The 23,591-nt window shown below is 39.7% G+C and overlaps 1 long non-coding RNA gene across 1 annotated transcript in view; it reads left to right on the top strand.

The window, feature by feature from the left end:
- Positions 1-317: 317 nt before the first annotated feature.
- The window catches only part of LOC140527911 (uncharacterized), an 88,195-nt gene continuing 64,921 nt past the window's right edge, over positions 318-23,591 (top strand). The window contains exon 1 of the long non-coding RNA XR_011974970.1: positions 318-456. This is a non-coding gene — a long non-coding RNA (uncharacterized lncRNA). The remainder of the gene's footprint in view (positions 457-23,591) is intronic.

Raw genomic sequence — 23,591 nt, 5'->3', positions numbered from 1 at the left:
TATCTCTTATGAGAATGGTAGATACACTACTTTCTTTCCAGATGGCATTTGAAGCATGAAGACAAAGTCAAGCTTGTGTCAACCCAGGAGCTGGAGGAACAGATCCTGTTTCTAGGTCTTCGTTGGAACTTTTTTCATTCTCTTTTAAGATTAGTTTCCTCCCTCCTTTGACAAAGACTCCGTTTCAGTTACCACATTAGGGAAAAAACTCAGGCAGCAGAGAGCATGCAGAGAGTATAATTGAGGCTGCCAAAGTCACAAAGTAGAAGCAGAGTTTCTGTGTATGCACATAATGACTTCCTTTCTCCTTCTCACAGCCCACGCACGGACCTGCAGGGAGAGAGAAAACCCCTCACCTTAGGGGGCCCGGTGGCAAGAGCTCTCCAGATCAAAGCTCATCTGCCAGCCGCCAGGAGGAATGGGCCACTGCTAACTGCAAGATTGTAAGACTTCGAGGTAGGGAGATGAGAGACTGGGGGCCACAGGCCAGATGTATGGGGAATGAATACAGATAAAACCCTGTTGGGTGTTTCAACCTTGAAAATTTACAGGTATATTGACTTCCCAAGTAGTCCCTGGAGGGCTTTTGGGGCCCTGTAAAATGAGAAATCCTCAGGGGTACATTATCGATATTTCTGAGGTTGGCATCTTGAGGTTATAACTTGCGGGAGGTTTCTTGGGGGCATGGAAATTTTACTTATGCTGTTCTTCCCAAACTCGCCTTCTTTTATAGACCAAGTGGTTCAAATAATTTATTTCCCTCTATAAAATGCTCTCATTCTCAGGTTCTCTTACCTATCTGGTTATTACTTCTCAACGTCCTCTTCTTCCTCCTCCTCATCTCTCTCTCCTTTCTCCTCTCTCTTTACTTTCCCTCTTTCTTTTCTCTTCTTTCTGCCTTTCCTCTTTCCCCTTTCTTCTTTCTGTTACCCTTTCTCCTCTTTCTATCACTTCTCTGTCTCCCTCTGTCTGTCGGTCTCTCTTTCTTTCATATCATTGGTTCCTGCATGTGCAATAATCATCTTTAGTCGGTTAGTCAATAACCAGTATTTATAAATATTGCCTTAGCCTCTCCTGATCTTTAGTCCCTTGTTACCAGCTGCTTATTAGAATTTTCATGTGGATAGCCTTAAGGCATTTCAACCTTAGCATATCCAAAACAGAACTAATGGTCTTCCTTCCCAAACCTCCTCCATCTTCCTAACTTCCCTGTTTCTTTTGAGAACATCACCATCCATCCAACACCTAGGCTTCACAACCTTGGGGTTATCCTCAATTTTCTTCTCTCCTATCACATCCAATCACTGATCTTACATCTGTTGTCTTCTCTTCATTCATGTGGCCACATCCTAGTTCATATCCTCCTCCTCTCTCACAAACAAAAAATATTATTTAGTGAATAAAAATACATTTTTTCTCCTTGTCATCTGATTATTTAGGGGGAAGAAGCAAAATCCTTGTAACAGACATGCAAGATAAAGCAGAACAAATTCCTGAATTTCCATGTCCAAAAATATGTATGTCTCATTCTGTACCCTCTGTCAGCCATTTCTTTTTCAGGAGGTAGTAGCATGTTTCATTATGAATCCTCTGGAATCATATTTCTTTTTTTTCTAAATATGTTTCTTTCACTTGGTTTTAAGCCCTCTGCAATCTGGCATTTAACTGAAACTGTTCTCTTCACAGTTACTAATAATATAGTTGTCACATCTAATAGACTTTTTTCAGTCCTCATCCTTCTTGACTTCTCTGCAGCCTTTGACACTATTGCTTAGTATCATCTTCAGAATTCTCTCTCCTCTCTGTTTTTGTGACACCCTTGGCTCTTCTACCTATCTAATGCTCCTTCTCAGTCTCCTTCACTGGACTGTCAACCCGTTGTTCCTCAAGGGTCTGTTCTAGGGCTCTTCTCTTTTCTCTCAATACTGGCTCAATTGGTGATCCAATTAGCTCATTTAGCTCACAATCATCATTCTATGAAGATGATTCCCAGATACATATATATAATATATATATGTATATACATATATATGTATATATACGCAACTCCAACTTCTCTGGAGCCTTGCATCACTAACTGCTTTTTAGATATCTAGAGCTGGTTGTTGAGTAGGCATTTCAAACTCAACATGTCCAAAGGAAAAAAAAGGAACTCATTATTTCCTCAGCAAATCCTCCCTTATTCTCAACTTCCCTTTTATTATTGAAGATACCACCATCATTCCACTAAACCAGGCTTGAAACCTTAGTGTCATCCCGGCCTCCTTCCTCTCCCTCATTATCCATATTCAACCTATTGCCAGAGCTTGTAGTTTCTACTTTCACAGCATGTGTAGGATGTGTCCCGTTCTTCTCATTTACTCCAGTCACTGCCTCTAAAACTACTTTCCAAGTGGGGGAGAAGAGGATAAGCAGGGTGGAGGACATGATGGAAGGGAGGGCAAGGGGAGGAGGGAGCAATTAGAAGATAACACTCTTGGGCAGGGACAAGGTCAAAAGAGAGAATAGAAGAAATGGGGGGCAGGATAGGATGGAGGGAAATATAGTTAGTCTTACATAACTTGACTGTCATGGAAGTCATTTGTAAAATTACACATATGTATCCTATATTGAATTGCTTGACTTCCCAATGGGGATGAGTGGGAAAGGAGGAAGGAGGAGAAGTTGGAACTCAAAGTTTTAGGAACAACTGTTGAGTATTGTTCTTGCGTACAGCTGGGAAACAAGAAATACGGGTAATGGGGTATAGAAATTTATCTTGCCCTATAGGACAAAAGAGAAGATGGGGATAAGGGAAAGGAGAGATATTAGAAGGGAGGGCTGATAGGTGGTAAGGGTAATTAGAATGTTTGGCACTTTGGGGTGGGGAGAGGGGAGAGGTGGGGAGAAAATTTGGAACTCAAAATTTTGTGGAAATGAATGTTGAAAGCAAAATAAATAAATAAAAACTACTTTCCATCTACCCTGTATATATCTCATGTGTACATTTAAAAAAAATCATATTTCTTTTTATCACATCTCAATGTGAGTTCTTGGAAGATGAGAACCGCACATTTGCTTTTCTTTGTATTCTAAGACTTAACACAGTACTGAGTACATGCTGACCTTTGTTTTATTGGAAGGGCCACTAGTCCAGTAGAGGCAGCTTTGTGAAAAGCAGACACCCCGTGAATGAACTTTTCTAATGCTTTTAACTATATTAATAAGCTTCTGTCTGTTCTAACTTACAGTGTATACAGGCTTCTGTTTGCCAGGCTGCTTTCAAACTCTGAATTCCCTCTCCTCTTTCTCTTACTTTAGGAGATCACTTTTCTATAGGGAAAGATTTACTCTAACAGGCTAAGACAGATGTATGCATACCTACCACATTAGGAGCTGTTGCCGCATAAAATCCATACTTCTTTTTTGCTAAAGTGGCAGTAATGAATTGAAAGAATTGAGAGATGCTAAAGACAGTGATTCCAGAAACATACTCAGGACTTGGACCCAACCTTTTTTGCAGTGTATGTGTTATACAATGGGGGAAAAATCTGTTACTCAATAGAAACAGAAAAATAGAGGTGTAATTCTTCTCTGCCCTATCAATTTAAATAAATTAACTCTAAGATTAACTGCACTTAAAACAAAACAAAAAATCAATGCAGTCTGGCTCAGCTGCCATTAAACTGCTCTGCACTGCTAAAACTATAATTATCAAAGGTCCTCATGATAGAGTTGCAGGCAGCTTGGAAGGTGCTAATAGCTGGATTTAATTTGTGTTCCCACAAAGAGGGACCATCTAGATGTGTTGAGACAGAGCATAGGATGCACCAGCCTTTCAGATAAAGGAGAACATTTCCTCTAAATTCTCTTTGATTATTCTATGTTTATACAACCTATTGGGTAGGGAGTGAGAATGGGGGAAAGGAATGAGGAGGGAAAGAAGGCAGATTAAACTCAACTATAAATTATTTTTTTCAGTGCTTTTATCAAGGGAGACCAAACAATTGTCTTGACAGTTTCCAAGCTTTAAATTAATTACATATTTAACCCCCTCCAAAAAAGTAGAAACAACCATGGGACAAGACAAGTTCTCAAGAAGAAAGAGTAGATTTAATGATGAATCACCATTGATACAAAGCTATGAAACAGAACTATAACTAGGAATTTTTGAATCTAGAGCAAATACTAAAAAACTTGCTCAGGATAAGCAGCACAAAGCATGTTTTCGGTTGATAGGAGGTAGGAGAGACATTCACCTGTTCTGGGGAGTGAGGTGGTAAATAGACTTCATGATATTAATATGAGACCATCGCATGGCCTGGAGAGAAGACTTTACCTCCACCCTCTATGTTGTAGCTTCCCAGTCTGATGGATCTATGGTGCTTCTACCAATGATGCAAGTCATAACTCATACATTCTTCCATTTTGTGTGTTTCTTGTCTATGTCCTCCTATAAATATCACACAACTATTTTATGGGAGGTGGATTCCTGTTATAATTAATTTTTCTTGCAAACCAGATGCCAAGTTCCCTTATTTCTACATTACAGAAGGACAAAAAGTATTGCCAGCACCTTCTAAATACAGCAAACTGGAGACAAAGCTCTGGTCTCTCTCCAACCTAGTTTTGCATCTCTGAGGACTTCAAACCTAGATAAACAGATAGAGAGAGAGAGAGAGCATTTATTAATCACTTACTACATGCCAGATACTGGGCTAAGTGCTTGGTATACAAATACAAGGAAGTAACATAATCCTTGTCCTCAAGAGTCCACGTGGTGCAGTGGGAAGAATATAGGATTTCAGGTCAGAGTTTTGGGTTTAGTCAATCAGTAAGCATTTATTTTTTTCTTTAATAATATTTATTTTTCCCCAGTTTCATGTAAAAACAATTTTTAATATTAATTTTTAAAATTTTGAGTTCCAAATTCTCTCCCTCCTTTCCCTCTCCCCTCCCTGAGATAGTAAGTAATTTGATTGAAGCAATATGTGTACAATCATGCAAAACATCTCCATATTAGTTATGTTGTGAAAGACAGAAAACATTTATTAAGCACCTCCTATATTCTAGGCTTTGCACTAAGTCCTGGGAATACAATGACAGAAGATAATCCATGCTGTCAAAGAGTGCACAGTGTAATGGGGGAGAAAACATACAAATAATTATGTACAAACAAGATATATATATGTATGTGTGTGTATATACGAAAATATACATATATAGATACAGATTATATATATACACGCATACATATATAAATACATATAGATAGATATAGATTATATATATACACACATACATATATGTGTGTGTGTGTGTGTGTGTGTGTGTGTGTGTGTGTATCACACATATGGGTGAAAAATTGAAAATAAGCAATAAGGTAGAATTAAGGGGGATAAGGAAAAGCTTCCAGTAGAAAGTGGGATTTTAACTGGTACTTGAAGGAAGCCAGGAGGCAGAAATGAGGAGGACATGACATGGGGTGGACAGCCAGTGAAAATGCCTGGAGTTAAGAGATGGAGTGTCTTGTTTGAGAAATAGGAGGCCAGTGTCACTGAATCATAGACTATATGGGGTAAGTTAGGTATGAGATGACTAGAAATTTGGGAAGGGAACGAGTTATGAAGAGCTTTAAAAAAGCTAAACAAGGGATTTTATATTTGATCCTGGAGGTAATAGGGAACCATTGGAGTTTATTGAATGGGGGTGGAGTGTGATATGGTCAGATTTATGCTTTAGAAAGATTTAATTTGAAAACTAAGTAGAAGATGAACTGTAGTGGGAAGAGCTTAAGGCAGGGAGATAAACCACCGTACTATAGCGATGGCTGAGGCATGAGGTCATGAAGACTTTGCACTAGGGTGGTGGTCTTATGAAAGGAGAGAAGCATACATGAGAGAGCTGTCTCAATGTGAAAAATGTACAGATCTTGGCAAAATATTGGATATAGCAGGAGAGAGAGAGCCTGAGTTAGTGGGAAGATGGTCATTAGTAGAGAAGTTAGGAAGAAAGAAGTGATTTTAGGGAAAGAAAATGAACTCTGAACATGTTGAGTTTAAGATAACTATGTGGCTCCCAGTTTGAGATGTCCAACAAGTAGTTGGAAATTAAAGTCTGCAGATTAGTAGAGAGGTTAAGACTGTATAAGTGGATTTGAAAATCATCAGCATAAAGATGATAATTAAATCAATGGGACTCTGATGAGATCACCAGGATGAAATAGCGTAGAGGGAGGAAAAAAGAGGTCCCTGTCAAAAGAAGGCTAAACAGGATTTTTTCTTTCTGGCCCTCAGTTTCCTCATCTACAAATTTAGGACTTGGATTAGATAATCTCTAGTCTCTTCCACTTCTAAACTTCTGGTCCTATGACCCTAAATCTTTCTTGTTTTCTATATGATGTCAGAGCTATAAGGGACCTTAGAGATATCTAGTCCAATTACTTTGTTTTAGAAGAGGAGGAGCAAGTATTTAATATGTACTTGCTGTGTGCTGAGCATTTTACAAGTATTATGTCATTTGATCCTCACAATGACCTTTGAGGTAACTGATATTATCATCCCCACTTTGTAGTAAGGAAACTGAGGCAAACAGAGGTTAAGTGATTTGCCCAGGGTCACACAGCTAGGAAGTGTCTGAAGGGAAATTGAAACTCAGACCATCTTGACTCAAGACCCAGTACTTAATACAATGAGCCATCTAGTTGCCTTAGTAGTATATTGGTCAGTAATATCTTTAAATATAGTGCCACAAACTGCACCCCTGGCCATTCTTTTGACTGTTGGTTATACCATCTATCTTATGACGTGATAGACTCATTTGATCTTCAGAACCACCCCAGATGTAGGTGCTATTATTATCCTTGTTATACAGTTGAGGAAATCAATCCAGGGACACACAACTAGTAAAATATCTGAGGTCAGATTTGAATTTGAGTCTTCCTGACTCCAGGCCCAGAGCTCTATCCACTGCATCACCAACTAACTACCTCTAACAATGAGGAAACCAGAAGCTGACAGAAAGGAGGAAATTGCCCAAGGTCAAATATAGTCCAGGAGACCTACATGATTAAGTACAGAGCTTCGTATTTAGCATTAAGGTGTCAGTTCCTGAAAGGAATGTTTGTACAAAGTATTTATAAAATGGTCAAATCATCAAGCAAGCAGAGGCAGCCTAGAGTTTATCCTGGTGCCCCTGCTCAATGGGTCAACCAACAAGCATTCATTAAGGTCCTCCTCTGTGCCAGGCGCTTGGAATAGAAATGTAAAAAAGAAATAGATGCTTATCTCAAAGTGCTTATGTTCTATCCTGAGAGACAACATGTGAATATATGAACATATACGAAATAGATAAAAGATTTTTGTTGTTTTTGTTGTGGAGGAAGGCACTAACAGCTGGGAATCAGAAAAGGTTTCATGGATATAATGGTGATTGAGATGAATTTTTTTCTTTTTTTTTCTTTCTTTTTTTTTTTTTAATTAAATTTATTTATTTAACTTTTAACATTCATTTTCACAAAATTTTGGGTTACAAATTTTCTCCCCTTTTCTCCTCTCCCCCCCCCAAACACCAAGCATTCTAACTGCCCCTATGACCAATCTGCTCTCTCTTCTATCATCCATCTCTGCCCTTGTCTCCATCTTCTCTTTTGTCCTGTAGGGCCAGATAGCTTTCTATACCCCTTTACCTGTATTTCTTATTTCCTAGTGGCAAGAACATTACTCGACAGTTGATCCTAACACTTTGAGTTCCAACTTCTTTACCTCCCTCCCTCTCCACCCCTTCCCTTTGGAAGGCAAGCAATTCAATATAGGCCAAATCTGTGCAGTTTTGCAAATGACTTCCATAATAGTTGTGTTGTATAGGACTAACTATGTTTCCCTCTATCCTATCCTGTCCCCCATTACTTCTATTCTCTTTTGATCCTATCCCTCCCCATGAGTGTCGACCTCAAATTGCACTCTCCTCCCCATGCCCTCCCTTCTATCATCCCCCCGACCCTGCTTATCCCCTTATCCCCTACTTTCCTGTATTGTAAGATAGGTTTTCCTACCAAAATGAGTGTGCATTTTATTCTTTCCTTTAGTGGAATGTGATGAGAGTAGACTTCATGTTTTTCTCTCACCTACCCTCTTTATCCCTCCACTAATGAGTCTTTTGCTTGCCTCTTTTATGAGAGATAATTTGCCCCATTCAATTTCTCCCTTTCTCCTCCCAATATATTTCTCTCTCACTGCTTGATTTCATTTTTTTTTAAGATATGATCCCATCCTCTTCAATTCACTCTGTGCACTCTGTCTCTATGTGTGTGTGCGTGTGTGCATGTGTGTGTGTGTAATCCCACCCAGTACCCAGATACTGAAATGTTTCAAGAGTTACAAATATTGTCTTTCCATGTAGGAATGTAAACAGTTCAACTTTAGTAAGTCCCTTATGACTTCTCTTTGCTGTTCACCTTTTCATGGTTCTCTTCATTCTTGTGTTTGAAAGTCAAATTTTCTTTTCAGCTCTGGTCTTTTCATCAAGAATGCTTGAAAATCCTCTATTTCATTGAAAGACCAATTTTTCCCCTGAAGTATTATACTCAGTTTTGCTGGGTAGGTGATTCTTGGTTTTAGTCCTAGTTCCTTTGACTTCTGGAATATCCTATTCCATGCCCTTCGATCCCTTAATGTAGAGGGTGCTAGATCTTGTGTCATCCTGATTGTATTTCCACAGTACTTGAATTGTTTCTTTCTAGCTGCTTGCAATATTTTCTCCTTGACCTGGGAACTCTGGAATTTGGCCACAATGTTCCTAGGAGTTTCTCTTTTTGGATCTCTTTCAGGTGGTGTTCTGTGGATTCCTTGAATATTTATTTTGCCTTCTGGTTTTAGAATCTCAGGGCAGTTTTCCTTGATAATTTCATGGAAGATGATGTCTAGGCTCTTCTTTTGATCATGGCTTTCAGGTAGTCCCATAATTTTTAAATTGTCTCTCCTGCATCTATTTTCCAGGTCAGTTGTTTTTCCAATGAGATATTTCACATTATCTTCCATTTTTCCATTCTTCTGGCTTTGTTCTGTGATTTCTTGGTTTCTCATAAAGTCCTTAGCCTCCATCTGTTCCATTCTAATTTTGAAAGAACTATTTTCTTCAGTGAGCTTTTGAATCTCCTTTTCCATTTGTCTAATTCTGCATTTGAAAGCATTCTTCTCCTCATTGAACCTCTTTTGCCAATTGAGTTAGCCTATTTTTCAAGGTGTTATTTTCTTCAACATTTTTTTGGGTCTCCTTTAGCAGGGAGCTGATCTGCTGTTCATGCTTTGACTTCATGTCTTTCATTTCTCTTCCCAGCTTTTCCTCCACCTCTCTAACTTGATTTTCAAAATTCTTTTTGAGCTCTCCCATGGCCTGAGCCCATTGGGTGGGCTGGGACACAGAAGCCTTGATTTCTGTGTCTTTGCCTGATGGTAAGCATTGTTCTTCCTCATCAGAAAGGAAGGGAGGAAATGCCTGTTCACCAAGAAAGTAACCTTCTATAGTCTTATTTCTTTTCCCTTTTCTGGGCATTTTCCCAGCCAGTGACTTGACCTCTGAATATTTTCCTCACACCCACCTCGCCTCCTGATCCTCCCAGCCAGTGTTTGGGGTCTGAGATTCAAATGCTGCTTCCAGCCTCAGGGCTTTGGGAAGGGGCAGGGCTGCTATTCAGTGTGAGATTAAGTTCAGGTGGTCAGGTTGGGGCAGGGCTGCCTCTCAGGCTCAGTTCCCTCAGGGGGTTTATGCACAGACCTTCAACAATGGATCCAGGCTCCTGCCTGCTTCGGGAGCCCCTGTCTGCCGCCACCCCTCAGCTTCTGCCTCCCGAGGGAGCCCGAGCCATGGGGGCACCCCACTCCCCCCTCGACCCGCCAAAGAGACTCTCTCACTGACCCCTGTCACCTGTGGGTGGAGGGACTTGTGCGGCCGCTGGAGATTCCTTCCCTGAAGCCTGCTCGGATCTGTTCCTCTCGGTGCCGCGGCCACGGCAGGTCTGGGCTGGGCTCCGGGTCTGCAGCGCGACGGACCTTTTGCGAGAGGTTTGCAGGTCCCTCTGTGGGTGGAGGGACCCGCATGGCTGCTGGAGATCCCGTCCCTGAAGCCCACTCGGATCTTTTCCTCTCGGTGCTGCGGCTGTGGCAGAGCTGTACTCGGCTCCCAGTCCTGGCGCCCAGTCCGCAGCGTGAAGGACCCCCCTCGAGAGGTTTGCAGGTCTCTCCGGAACAGAAATCTCCCTCACTCCAATGTTCTGTGACCTCTGGGTGCAGAATTCGCCGTGAGTTACTTCTTTGTAGTTGTTCTATGGGTTGTGGGTTCGGAGCTATGTGTATGTGCGTCTTTCTACTCCGCCATCTTGGCTCCGCCCCCGATTGAGATGAATTTTGATGGACCCCAGCGATTCTAAGAGGCAGAGGTGAGGGGGGAATGTATTCCAGGCATGGGAGAGAGATCACAGAGGTAGAAACAAAAAAAAATCAAGTTTAGCTTTATTGTGAAAGGGAATAATGTGGAATAAGGCTAAAGAGATAGGTTGGGGCCAGAAAAATTAAAAATGGCAAACAGAGGAGCTAATACCTGACCTGAAAGGTAATAGAGAGCTACTGTGATTTATTGTGTAGGACACTGATATGATCACACCTGCACTAGGCAGCTTAATGGGTAAAATACTGGACCTGAGGTCAGAAAGACCTGAGTTCAAATCTCATCTCAGACATTTACTAGTTGTGTGACCTTGGGCAAATTACTTAATTTCTCTGCCTCAGTTTCTTTATTTGTAAAATGGAGAGAATAATAGCATCTACCTCCCAGGGTTGTTGTGAGGATCAAATGAAATGATAATTGTCAAGCATTTAGCACAGTGCCTGGTACATAGTAAGTGCTACATAAGTATTAGTTATTATTATTATCACTTTGGCAACTGTTGGGATGATGGATTGGAGTAAGGACATGCTGAAGGCAAGGAAGTCAAATAGGAAGCTGCTGCTATAATCTAGGGAAGAAGTGAGGAAGGCTTGAATTAGGGTGGTAGCTATGGGAATGGAAAGGGACAGGTGTCAGAGACATGGAGGTAGAACCAGCAGGAGTTGGCAACTGACTTGATATATTGGGTGAGAGAGAGGGATGAATGAGACGACATTGATGCTGGGAATCTAAGTAACTGGAATTTGGTGTCCCCAGCAATAGTAGGGAGGTTTGGAAGAGGGATGAGTATAGCATGAAAGATAATGAACTCAGTTTTGAATATGCTGAATCTGAGATGTCTCAATGAAATCCAGTTAGAAAATGTTTAGTAGACATTATGATATAGGAATGGGACTCAGAAGAGAGGCTAAGCTTGGATATGTCAATCTGGTTATCGTCTGCATGGAGATGATAATTAAACCCATAGGAGATGATGAGAGAATGTGTAGAGATTATTTCATTTGAATAAATTATCCATGGAGTATGAACACAATTAAGAGGATGTATAATGTTCCAGCAAAGAAGACAGAGGAGTGATCAAAATGGAAGGAGAACCAAGAGAAAGCAGTCTTGAAAACTCAGGAGAGAGCATCAAGGAGGAGAAGATGGTCAGCAGTATTATATTCAGCAAATATAGTTGCAACAGCAAAATCTGTAAGGATGAGGACTGAGAAAATACCAGCAGATCTGACAATAAAGTAACAGTTTGGTAACCTTGAGAAAACGAGTTAGTTAGTTGAGTGATTTTTCGTCATCAAATTGCAAAGGGTTGAAAAATGAGTGAGAAGAAAGGTGGTGGAGGTAACAAGTATAGACATCTTTTTTTTAGGTATTTGGCCGATATGGAGAGTAGAGATGAAGTATAATAGTTTGAGGAAAAGTGAGATCAGATGACAGGGTTTTCTGTTTGTTTTAGATGGGGAGACTTGGACAATATTGTAGGAAAGGAAACAGAGAGGTAGGCAGTAGGGAAGGAACCAGTAGAAAAATTGAATATTAGAGAGAGGATAATGGGAGAGCAGATTATCAAGGAAATATACAAGAGAATAGTGGGGGGTATGGGATCATGGATACATATGACTTGGCCTTAGGACAAGCAGATAAGGAGAAAAATATTTGGGCTGATACCATGGAGTTTTGAGATATAGGGAAGAGGAAACCCATATTGAATAGTCTGAATTTTCTTCATGAAATGTGAGGTGAGATTCTCAACTAAGAGGGTGAATTGGGACGGGGGGATGTTGTAAGAGGGTTTGAGAGAAGAGAATATTTAGAATAGTTGCTATGGAGAATAGGACTGAAAATCATTTAAGGAGGAATGAAAGTACTGTCTTACTGTAGTGAGGGTACAGTATTTGAGTAGAAACAGAGGAAGTAGATAGTGGGAGCCGTCTAGGGTTGGAATTTGACAAGGCATGAATGGTAGTAGAACAAGAAATCAAGAGATTTGAAAGCAGATAGTCTTGAGTTGAACTGGCAAAGGGTAAAGATTAGGGACAGAGGAAAGTACGACTACCTCAGGGCTTGAGGAAAGAATTGAGGGATGAAGGCAATGGAGGTCATGGTGACATTAAAGAATAGGTTTAAGAGAAATAAGGTATAGAGAGAGATGAAATGATAGGAAGTTATGATCATATGAAAGGATTTTTAAGTTCTTGATCATGGAAATGGAACACTTGCGGATGATGGAAAGATCAAGGGTGTGACCATCTCTGTGTGTGACTGAGGAGGAGTGGTAAATGGGAACTTAGTAGACTGAAATGTTGAGAAGTTAATGTAATGTAATGTATGTATGTTGAAATCTAGTACAAGGACAGGAGTTGAGGTAAAGAAAAGGACTATGAAAGACTTTCATTGAGAAAGGAGGGAGAATAACCTAGAGGCCAGTAGTTAACAGACATCAGGATCTGGATTCACTGATAAATTTTGATAAAGAAGGAAGGTTGCTGAGTGATGGTGACATAGAGAGGGTTTGGAGGTGGAAGTAGGGAGGCAGGTAGTATTCCAACTCCGCTCCTAGAATCAGTTTATCAGGACTCATGATAGAAGTCATAGCCAGTATTGAAAAACGTGGCCAGTTTCATAAGGGGGAAGTCTGGTCTCAGAGTGCAAGAAGGAGGAAGAAACATGACAAGAAAAGATCTAAAGTGAAAATTTTTTTTTCTTATGAAATAGTAATTTCAGAGGATACCATGGAAAGGATGAGAAGAATTAAAGTGGGACATTGGAGGGATAGGTTTGAGATGGATAACAATGAGAGAATGGAAAGTGGATGTTGTTACCTGTAGTTAGTCAATGACTCAGCATCGTTGGGACTTACAGAGCAAGAGAGCTTGGGTTTTTGTTAACCACAGGGGATGCAGCATGGGTAGAGTGGCAGGAGATGGAAATAGTTCTGCTGATGACAACCCATGATTAGGATGCTCCCTATCTCCCTTGTCTTTTGGAGTTCTCAATGTTTTCTACTCTGGCTGTTGAGACTTAAAAATCTGAACCCCACTGCCCCTTGATGAACCCCTTTCCCCTTGTGGGGAATAGACTGATCTGTTCACCTCAGTCACATTTGGATGGCTAAATGAATTGCCTAAGCTCACAGAGCAGCCACAGCCCCAGGATATTCCATTCACTGGGTTGCCTTAGTAGCAAAAGTCACAGGATTTGCCAGTCGCTGGGCTGCCTTGAGATTTCCCTGCTAATGACTTCCCTGTCACTAAAAACATTCAAGCAAAGGCTGAATGATTATATGTCAGAGATATTGCAGAGGGGATTCCTGCATTGGATAGGAGGTAAGACTAGATGACCTCTAAGGTCCCTTCTAGCTTTGGAGTTGTATGAACTCTTGAGACTGCTTGTCCTGAATGATCTGTCCCTAGGTTCATCATTGGTTTATTTGACAAGTACAGCACAAGTCATCCAACTGCTTCTGTTTATTTATTTATTAAAAACAAGAATTGTATTGCTGATCGCCTGATGTAGAACCCTTTATAAAAGGACATATATATATATGAAGATTATATATAAAGTTTATATAAAGAACCCTTATGTATAAGGATGCTAGATAACTATAATTTTCGCTTGAGGATGGGTAACCTCATGAGCAGCTAGGTGGCTTAGTGGTTAATGTACTAGGCCTAGGATCAGAAAGATCCATCTTCTTGAGTTCAAATCTGGCCTTGGATATTTCCTAGTCATGTGAACCTGGGCAAGTCACTTAGCCCTGTTTGCCTCAGTTTCCTCATCTGAAAAATGAGCTGAAGGATTATCTTTGCTAAGAAACCCACCCAAAATGGGATTATAAAGAGTCAAACATGACTGAAACAACTGAACAACAAGGGTAACCTTATAATCCAAGACATGAAATTAATGAGGTTAAGGCTGCAGGTTTGACCTGTGCAAACACCACTTAATTCTCTTTTAAAACAGAGTTGTATCTTGAACTCTGCACAGTTATATGCATTTATACCATTGGTTACCAGATAAGCTGAGTAAGAGGGTGAAGAAAGTCCATCCCTACTTCTAAAAAGGCAGTTCAAAAGATTGGTTTTATGGAAGGTAAATAAATAGCATCATTATCAAATGTAATTGTCTTTTTATTTTATAGTTGAATATTAATTATTCTGGCATGAAGAGGTAGAACTAATGAAGTAATGTGTTGGTATTAGTGTGCTAATAGGACAGATCCTACTAGTGAGTAACCTAATCTAATCTCTAGAATAATTATGCTTTGTTCAAGAGGAGAGTGCTAGGATCGATGGATAGGAGTTATAGAGAGGCAAGTTTTAGTTTACAACAAATAACTTTCAAACCATTTTTTGAGTCAACATTCAATTTTATCTTTGTTTGAATGCCAGTGTGGAATTTCCCTCCATAATGTAGATGTGCAACTCATCTATAAATTAGAGTCTTAAAGAGCTACTTGCCAGCACAAAGAGTTTAAATCATGATCACAGCGCTAGCGTATCTTAGATGTGGGATCTAAACCCAGTTCTTCTTGACTCCAAGACTAGTCTGCAAGACTGGCTACTGACTACAATAATTATGTCATACTGCCATTTATTCTAAATATCAGAGTATTGGAGCAAAATTGGAATGGAGTGTCTTTTTTGGGGTCAGCACCCTTCAAACAACTGAAAGTATTAAAAAAAAGAGACTGTATGACCACTTGTTGGCAATATAGTTGAGGGGATTTGCAAGATCATATATTTAGAGCTGGAAAGAACTTTGAAGCCCATCAGTTCCCACTTAGGTAATGTATTAGATTAGGCAATTTCTGAGAATCCTTCTAATACTAAGATTATACATTTCTGTAATTGGAATAGCTATTAATAAAGTGCCTACTTTTTGTTATTTTCTTTTACTTTTTTAGTTTTTCAAGCAGTGTTTTCTTTTAATTAATCCATCCTCTCAACTCTTGCTCTAATTAAGCAAATTAAAAAAAAAAACAAACATATTCCTCAATCCATATGTACATAATCCAGCAAAACAAATTATATCTCTTTATGCATTTTAATTCACCTCTCCATCAGGTTGTGATTCGTGTGTTTCATTTTTATTCTTTTGGACTCATGATTTATTATTGCATTGATCAGAGTTTTAACATCCTTCAAAATTGTTCCTCTTCATAATGTTATCACTATTCTCATAGTTCTGCTTACTTCAGTCTGCATCAGTTCATAAATGTCTTCCCAATTTACTCTGAAATTGTCCATTTCATCATTTCTTGTGGCACAATCATATTCCATTACATTTGTACACCACAGTTTTTGCCTACTACAAAAACACATTTTTGTACCTATAGACTTCTTCTCCTCCTTCTCCTTTTCCTCCTCCTCCTTCTCTTCCTCCTCCTCCTCCTTCTCCTCCTCCTCCTTCTTCTTCTTCTTCTCCTCCTCCTTTTTCCCTCTTCATCCTCCTCCTCCTCCTTCAACTTATAAATTTGAACCAGTGTTTTATATATCTTGGAAATGAGACTTCTTTCAGAGCATCTGGTTCCAAAGACTTTTTCCTTCTAGTTACCTATTTCCCTTCCAATTTTTAGGACATTAGATATCTTGATACAAAAATTTTGAATTTCATATCATGAAAATTGCCTATTTTATCTTGCATGTTCCTTTCTATTCTTTTGTTTGGTCATAAAATCTTTCCATATTCATGTATCTGAAAGTAATTTCTTCTTTGCTCCCCTAATTTGTTTCTTATGTGACTCTTTATATCCAGATAATATATCCATTTGGAACAAAAGTGCCTACTTTTTAAGACCTTCATTCAACATACATTTTAAGTTAAAACTTTTAAAATTATGTATTTATTTTTTTCTCTCTACCACTCTCCACACCCCTCCCCCCAACCTCTTTCCACATACATTTTTAAGGGCATACTGTGTGAAAGCATTGCGTTCAGTAGAACAAGTGATACAAGGTTTAGATAAGCCATAGTCCCTGTAGTCAAGGAGCTTACAGACACAAACACAGATAAGTATACTACATATATGTGCCTTGGAGAGGTACAAAGAACAGGAACGGATTTATCAAAAACAGGTCATGTCATGTTCACTTCATTTCCTTCTTTGACAGGTTTACTAAATTGGTAGGTGAGTAGAATGCTATAGATAGGTTTACTTAGATTTTAACAAAGCTTTTGATAAAGCATCTCATATTATCATTCTGGAAAAGATGGAAACAACATGGATTGGATGATAATGTGTTCAAGTAGATTCTGAACAGAGTGGTTGGTAGTGATTTAATGTTCACGTGGTGGGAGGTCTTCCTTGGAGTGTCCCAAGGATCTGGACTTGCTATTGTGCTGTTTATTTTTATCAATGACTTGGATAGATAAAATGCTTTTAAAAAAGCTAGGAGGGATAGCTAACACAGAAACGGGATTTGAGAGGATCTTGACAGGCTGGATTATTGTGCTTAATCTAATAAATCAATTTACAAGTATAAGATGAGTGAGAAGTAGTTAGACAGCAGATGTTTAGAAAAAGATCTAGGAGTTTTAGTGGATTGCAAACTCAATATGTATTAGTGTTGTGATGTATCAGCCCCCCAAATTATAATGCAATCTTGGGTTCCATTGAGAGGCCTAGCTTACTGATACAGTTTGGTGATAGTTCTGTTGTACTCTGTACTCATATGATCTCAGCTGGAGTCTCATGCTCCTACCATGGTTAGAGAGGACACTGACAAATTGGAGAATGTCCCAACAAGGATAACCAGGATTGTTAATTGCCTTGAGTCTGTGATATGAGAATGAACTGAACATGTTTAGCCTAGAGAAATATAGGACTTGGGATGGTATTATAAGTTGTCTTCAAGTATTTGAAGGGCTGGCACATGGAGAAAGGATTAAATTTGTTCTGGTTGATCTCAGAGGACTGAACTAATTTAAATGGGTAGAAGTCATACAGACAAATTTAGACTTCATTTCAAGGGAACCCATCCTAATTATTACAATTGAAATCAGAATGGGATTCTTAAAGAGATGATGGGTTTCCTTTCCTCAGAGATCTTCAGGCAAAGGCTGGACAATCCCTGTTGGGCAGATTCAGGAGAGATTCCCTTTTTTAAATGTGGTTGAAACTGGATGTTTATGGTATAAAATTATGGTATAAAAATGCTCTGTAAAGTCTGAAGAGGAAAGGCCATTATCAGTTAGGGGCATGAGGGAAGGCTTTTGCATTGCACTTCAGAGAATGGACAACAGGAAAAGAGAAGGAAAACCACTTTAGACATAGAGAATGGCATGAGCAAAGACAGTAAGTTAGGACAGTGCCCTAGGCTAGAGGTGAACCAAAGAGTTTAAAGAGGGAAGTAATAAGACATAAAATTTAAAAGGTAAAATAGTAACATTATTCAGAGCCTTGAATGCCAAACTAAGGGGATTTGAACTCAGGGAAATTAAATGACTTCCATAGTCAAATTGCTAAAATGTGTCAGAAGCAGGATCCAGTGAGTCATCAAGCAAGGCCAGCTCATAGGTAAAACCCAGTGCTTAGCACAGTACCTGGTGAATAGTTGGTGCTTAATAAATATTTATGAACTGTTTATTGACAGACTGTTCAGTCCTTGCACATTGTCTTCTGGATGAGAGTCGTGATCACTGTGGATTTTAAATTATTGTTAAAACTCTGTTAAATTATTGTTAAAACTCTTAATGGACACCAAACCAGTTTCTATTGGGTCCAACCTAATTTTGGGGAGTTCTCGACATGTGATGCCCACCTAGTTTTCATGATTGATAAACAAAGACATTCTCTATCAACAGGACTGGGATAAGGTATTTCTTCTCCTAAGCATCTGTTTATTTATCAAAGATGCTGTAGGGAGGGAACTGACCAAGCATGTGTTTCCAGGGGAGTAATACCTGACCCATGGAATGCCATGTATAAATTGTGCTGATCAAAATCAAGTGCAGTATAACAGAATAGTTTCAATGAGAAAAAAAAAATCTAGAGAAACCAGTGAGATCTAATGGGGAGCTTAAGCTCAGATTTTTAAAAAATGTACAAAAGATAGAAGGAAAGGCATATAACATAGCATGAATAACAAAGTGTTTCACCAATCTTAAATTGAGAATCAAGTCAGAAAGGTTAACTCATGGGATGATCTTAGATTTATGTAGGAGGGATGTACTGGTTTGGGGTGCATCCTGTGGAGTATGAGTGGGGATGGGTCTTCAGGGGAAATTCCATAGAGCATGTGTGGAGCTGAGTCTACACCCTGACAGCTTCTGGAGTTACAAATTTTCTGGCTCATTCCTGAAGAACTTGAGCTTTGGGATGACACAGCAAACCCTTATTCCTAGGTCCCTTTGAAGGGCAGAGGGACCTGTGCCAAAGAGGATTGGCCACTGAGCCAGGAAGAACCACCCACTCAATAGTCTTTAAAAGGAATGAATCCATCCTCTGGAGCTCTCTCAACTCCCATCTGTTGAGCCTGTCAGGATTCTTTGAGATCTCCCTTACATGTCCTTGAGACAGCAGAATCACTTGTTTAAAGACTACTATTTTCTGGCTCAGTCCTCTTTGGCATAGCCTTCCTTTCCCTCTTATCCCTCCTCCCCTCCTCCCCCATCACTCAGACAAAGAAGTCAACCAGTATTTGCTGCATCATCCCAAACTGCTAGTATACAGGGACCAATATTGCTGCATCATCCCCAAACTCAAGCTTATCCACACTGAGTGAGATTATGTGTTCACAGAAGTGCCCCAGGATACAGGCTCAGAGCCATTCATGCCCCATACTTATGAAAGCCTATCACTATATATGCTTCACAAGGTGCTCTTCAGTCCAACTCTGTACAACATTTACAAAAACTCAAGGATAATAAAAAGCTATTTTTAGAGTAAAATAAGAGATAGCAATAATAACTCACATTGACATGCCGCTTTGAAGCTGACAAAGCACTTTCCTTGAAATGACTCTTTGAAGCTAAAAAAAGCAGGTATTATTATTCCCAATTTACAAATAAGGAAACTGAGGTACAGGGTCAAATCATTAATATCATGGGCAGGATAAGATTAAATTCTTTTGACTCTAAGTCTTTTATTTTATTTTTTGGTAAATCATGGTACCACTTCTTGGAAAAGAAAGTATGTTTTCAAAATTATATTTTTTTGTTTTTCTGAACTTGACAAACCCCAATAAATGAATATTTCTACCATACAAAGAATAAAAAATGAGTACTGCATGTGAAATTGCAAATCTCATTACAAACAGTTTTTTTTTAAAGTATAAATTGAGTCTTGAGTCCCTTGTCCCTTTGTCATACAACTTAGCGTTCAACTGAAATTGCTCTCCAAGGTTACTAATGATCTCTTAATTTTCAAGTACAATAACTTTTCTCAATCATCATCCTTCTTGATCTCTCTGCAGCCTTTACATTGTCAATCACTCTCTTCTCCTTGGTATGCCCTTCTCTCTAGGATTTTGTGACAGTACTCTTTTCTGATTCTCCTCTTGCTTATCTGACCACTCCATCTGTGGTACAGGCTCTTGTGGGATTTTAGCTGGGACTTGAAGGAAGTCAGGGAAGCCAGGAGGGAGAGTTGAGGAGGGGCAGAGTTCTAGGCATAGGAAGACATCCAGTTAAAATGCATGAGGTCAGTAGAAGGGGTATCTTGTTCTAGGAATAGCAGGGAGGCCACTATCATTGGGTTGATTGAATTCATGGTGGGGGTATCAGATGTAAGAAGACTAGAAAAGTGGGGTAGGGAGAGTACTTGGATGTGAAAGACTTTGAATGCCAAACAGAAGATTTCATATTTGATTCTGGAGGTAATAGGAATCCATTAGTAATTATTGAAAGATGGCAGAGTATGTGACATGGTCGGACCAGTGCTTTAGGAAGATCAGTTTGATAGCTGAGTAAAGGGCATGAATTGAAGTAGGGAAAGACTTGCATCAGGAAGACCCAACAGCAGGCTATTGTAATAGTCTTGGCAGAAGGCCTGCACCAGAGTAGTGGTAGTATTAGAGGAGAGAAGGGGATATATAGGAGGTTATGAAGGTAAAATGACAGGCCTTGGCAGCACATTGAATATGGGGGATGAGAGTAAGGAATTGAGGATGACATAAGGTCACAAGCCTGGGAGACTAGGATGGTGGTAACCCTAATGGTAATAAGGGAGTCTCAAAGAGTTGAGGGTTTAGGGAAAAGATAGTGAGTTCCATTTTGGACATGTTGAGTTTAAGATATCTATAAGACATCCAGTATAAGATATCCAATAGGCAGTTGAAGATGCAAGGCTGGAAGGCAGCAGAGAAGTTAGGGTTGAATAAGCAGATTTGAGAATCTATGAGCTGATGAGATCACCAAGTGAAATAGTGTAGAAGAAGAGAAGAGGACCCAGGATTGAGTGGGACACCTGCTGATTGCAGGCATAACCTGGATGAAGATCCAACAAAGGAGACTAAGAAAGGGTTGTCAGATAAGTAAGAGGAGAACCAGAAAAGAGTATTGTCACAAAACCCTAGAGAGAAGAGGGCATCAGGGAGGAGAAGGTGATTGATTGACAAATGTCAAAGGCTACAGAAAGGTCAAGAAGGATGATGAATGGGAAAAGTCCCTGGGGAAAATGGGTTGAGAATTCTCCCCTAGAAATTGATTTCCCACTTCATGGAGTCTCAAGCAATCTTAGTGTGACACAGCCGATGGACCAGTCGTTTCTTTGCTCAATTAGACATAGTGTCTTGGCTGCCAGATTGATTCATTACTGGGCTGTGTCAAACAGGTTTCTCCTCAGTGCTGGCTCTCTGGATTTGGCTACTGCTGTTGCCAGCTTCACTTGATGAGGGGACCTTTGATTCTTCTAACATTTCAAAGTTTACAAGGTCATAGATTGGTCTGTTTTGTTTCTATTATATATTCATCCAAGATCAGGAAAAAATAAACAAAAGGGACAGAAGAAACAGAGGTCTCGTTCATTTATGGTCATATGGCAGCTGGGGGGATGAGGCATCAGGTGGCAGGCCACTGATGCTTCTGTCCTTGCCATATTTCCTCATACTCAGAGACTTATTTGTCTTACCACCAGGGAGGAGTAGAGAATTCTTCTGTTCAAACCTTTTGCATATACATTCTATTCTGGCTCAGTAGCCAATTAAATGTGTTTTTTTTTTTTTACCTAAACCAACACAAAGCATAAAGTACCTGTGTGTGACTAGAAGGGGACTCAGTAAATCTCCATGGGAATATTATGACTCTCATTGGTTAGCTAGGTTGTTGTTTTTGTGTCCGTCCATTGCCGAAGATGACCATGCTTTCACAGAAATGATGATGACTTACTCTTGATTTTGTTTTGAGTGAGGGAGGGCTATGTAAGGTCACCAGCCTCACTTTTCTTCCAGAGCCATCTGAATCCAGTGACCAGATATTCATCAGGATGACTGGAGATGGCCCAGGATGCACTGGGAGACCTTAGCTCCTTAGTGCAATGGATAGAGTGCTAGATCTGAAATCAGGAAGACCTGAGTTCAAATCCAACCTCAGACATTTATTGTTTGCTCTTCATTTTCAAAGAGGACTGATAACATCATGGCATGATGTCTTGACTTGTGCATGAATTGGATTTAAATGAGGCAGAAGTTGCACAAAGTCGTCAGCTTCTTTCTTTCTTACAGAATCATTGAAGACTGGTGTAAAGACCAAAAGATGACTGGTGATGACCCAGAATGCAGTGGATGACCTTGGTGTCTTTGATGCTTGACCAAGCTCCAAGCCACCTTCGTGCCCATTGGAACAAATTGTTCTCATCTGCCTCTTTCACTTGGAGTGCTTGGAATAGACATGGTTTAGCCCATCTGCTGAGATGGTTTATTGGATGTGACTGCTGAGTATGCTAGAGCTTCTTGGAGGCATAGTGAGAGTTGGGTGATTCAGTGGACACTGAAGGTGAATGAGCAACCCTGAAAAGGGTTTGACAAGCCTTCACACTGGAGGTGCCAGTCCTCCTGAATATGCAATATACTTACTTGCTGTGTGACCCCTGGGCAAGTCACTTGCCTCAGTTGCTGTATTTGTAAAATAAGCTGGAGAAGGAAATGAAAACTACTCCAGTGTCTTTGCCAGGAAAACCCCAGATGGGGTCACAAAGAGTTGGACATGACTGAAAGTACTGAACAACAACAACTCATTTACCAGTCCCAGCACTACAACACAAACATTATACTGTTACAAAAAGGAAGGAGAGAAAGTAGAACTACTCACTTCATTTTGCATCATTCTCCATCAAAGAGGAGGATATTAAAACTGGAGAATAGAGAACAGAAAGAATCACTAAGAGGAAATTGAAAAATATAGGAAGGTAGTGAGAGACTACTTAGCAACTTTATATGTACATAGGTTTACAGACTCAGACAAATTATATCTCATCATGCTGAAAGAACATGTGATCACAGAATCATTCCTGATAACCTTTGAGAAATTATTGGAAACAAAGGGAAGACTGGAGAGGAGTAAGTGTTCCAATTTTCAAAAGGGGGTGAAAGATGAATCCTAGAAGCTACCAACTGATTAGCTTGACAGTGATCACTGGAAAAGTTCTAGAGTGGAAAGGATGTAAAAACTAGGATCCAACATGGGTTCACTAAACACTAGGTATGCTATACCATTTTCCTTTTGATAGGAATACTAAACTAGACTATCAAGGAAATATTAGGATTTCAGGAAAATATTTGACAAATTTTTGTGGGCAAAATGGAAAAACATGGGCTATATATTATGGTCAATTGAATCCATAGCTGGCTAAACAACTGCATCCAAAAAGTGGCTGATTAATTGTACAATGTCAACCAAAAGGGAGATATCATCTGGTATGCCAGCATGATCTGCCCTTGCCCCTGTCCTAGTCAGAATTTTAATAAGTACTTGGATGGATATATAGATGGCATATTTATTAAATTCTTTCATCAGATTTGTAGATGACAGAAACCTGGGGCAGATAACTAATATGTTGAGTTATAAGGATTTTTAGAAGTTTGGAATGATGTCTGAAACCAGCTGAATGAAATATAATAGGGATAAACAGCAAGTCCTACATTTAGATGTAAAAGATCAATTGCATCCATACAAGATTGGGGGAAGGAGGTACCTGACTTGAAGACAGTTCATATGAAAAAGACATGAAG

Source organism: Notamacropus eugenii, chromosome 2 (assembly GCF_028372415.1).
Source record: "Notamacropus eugenii isolate mMacEug1 chromosome 2, mMacEug1.pri_v2, whole genome shotgun sequence".
Classification (NCBI taxonomy): Eukaryota; Metazoa; Chordata; class Mammalia; order Diprotodontia; family Macropodidae; genus Notamacropus; species Notamacropus eugenii.
The sequence above is the reverse complement of the archived record's forward strand: the minus strand, read 5'-3'. Positions and strand labels throughout refer to the sequence as shown.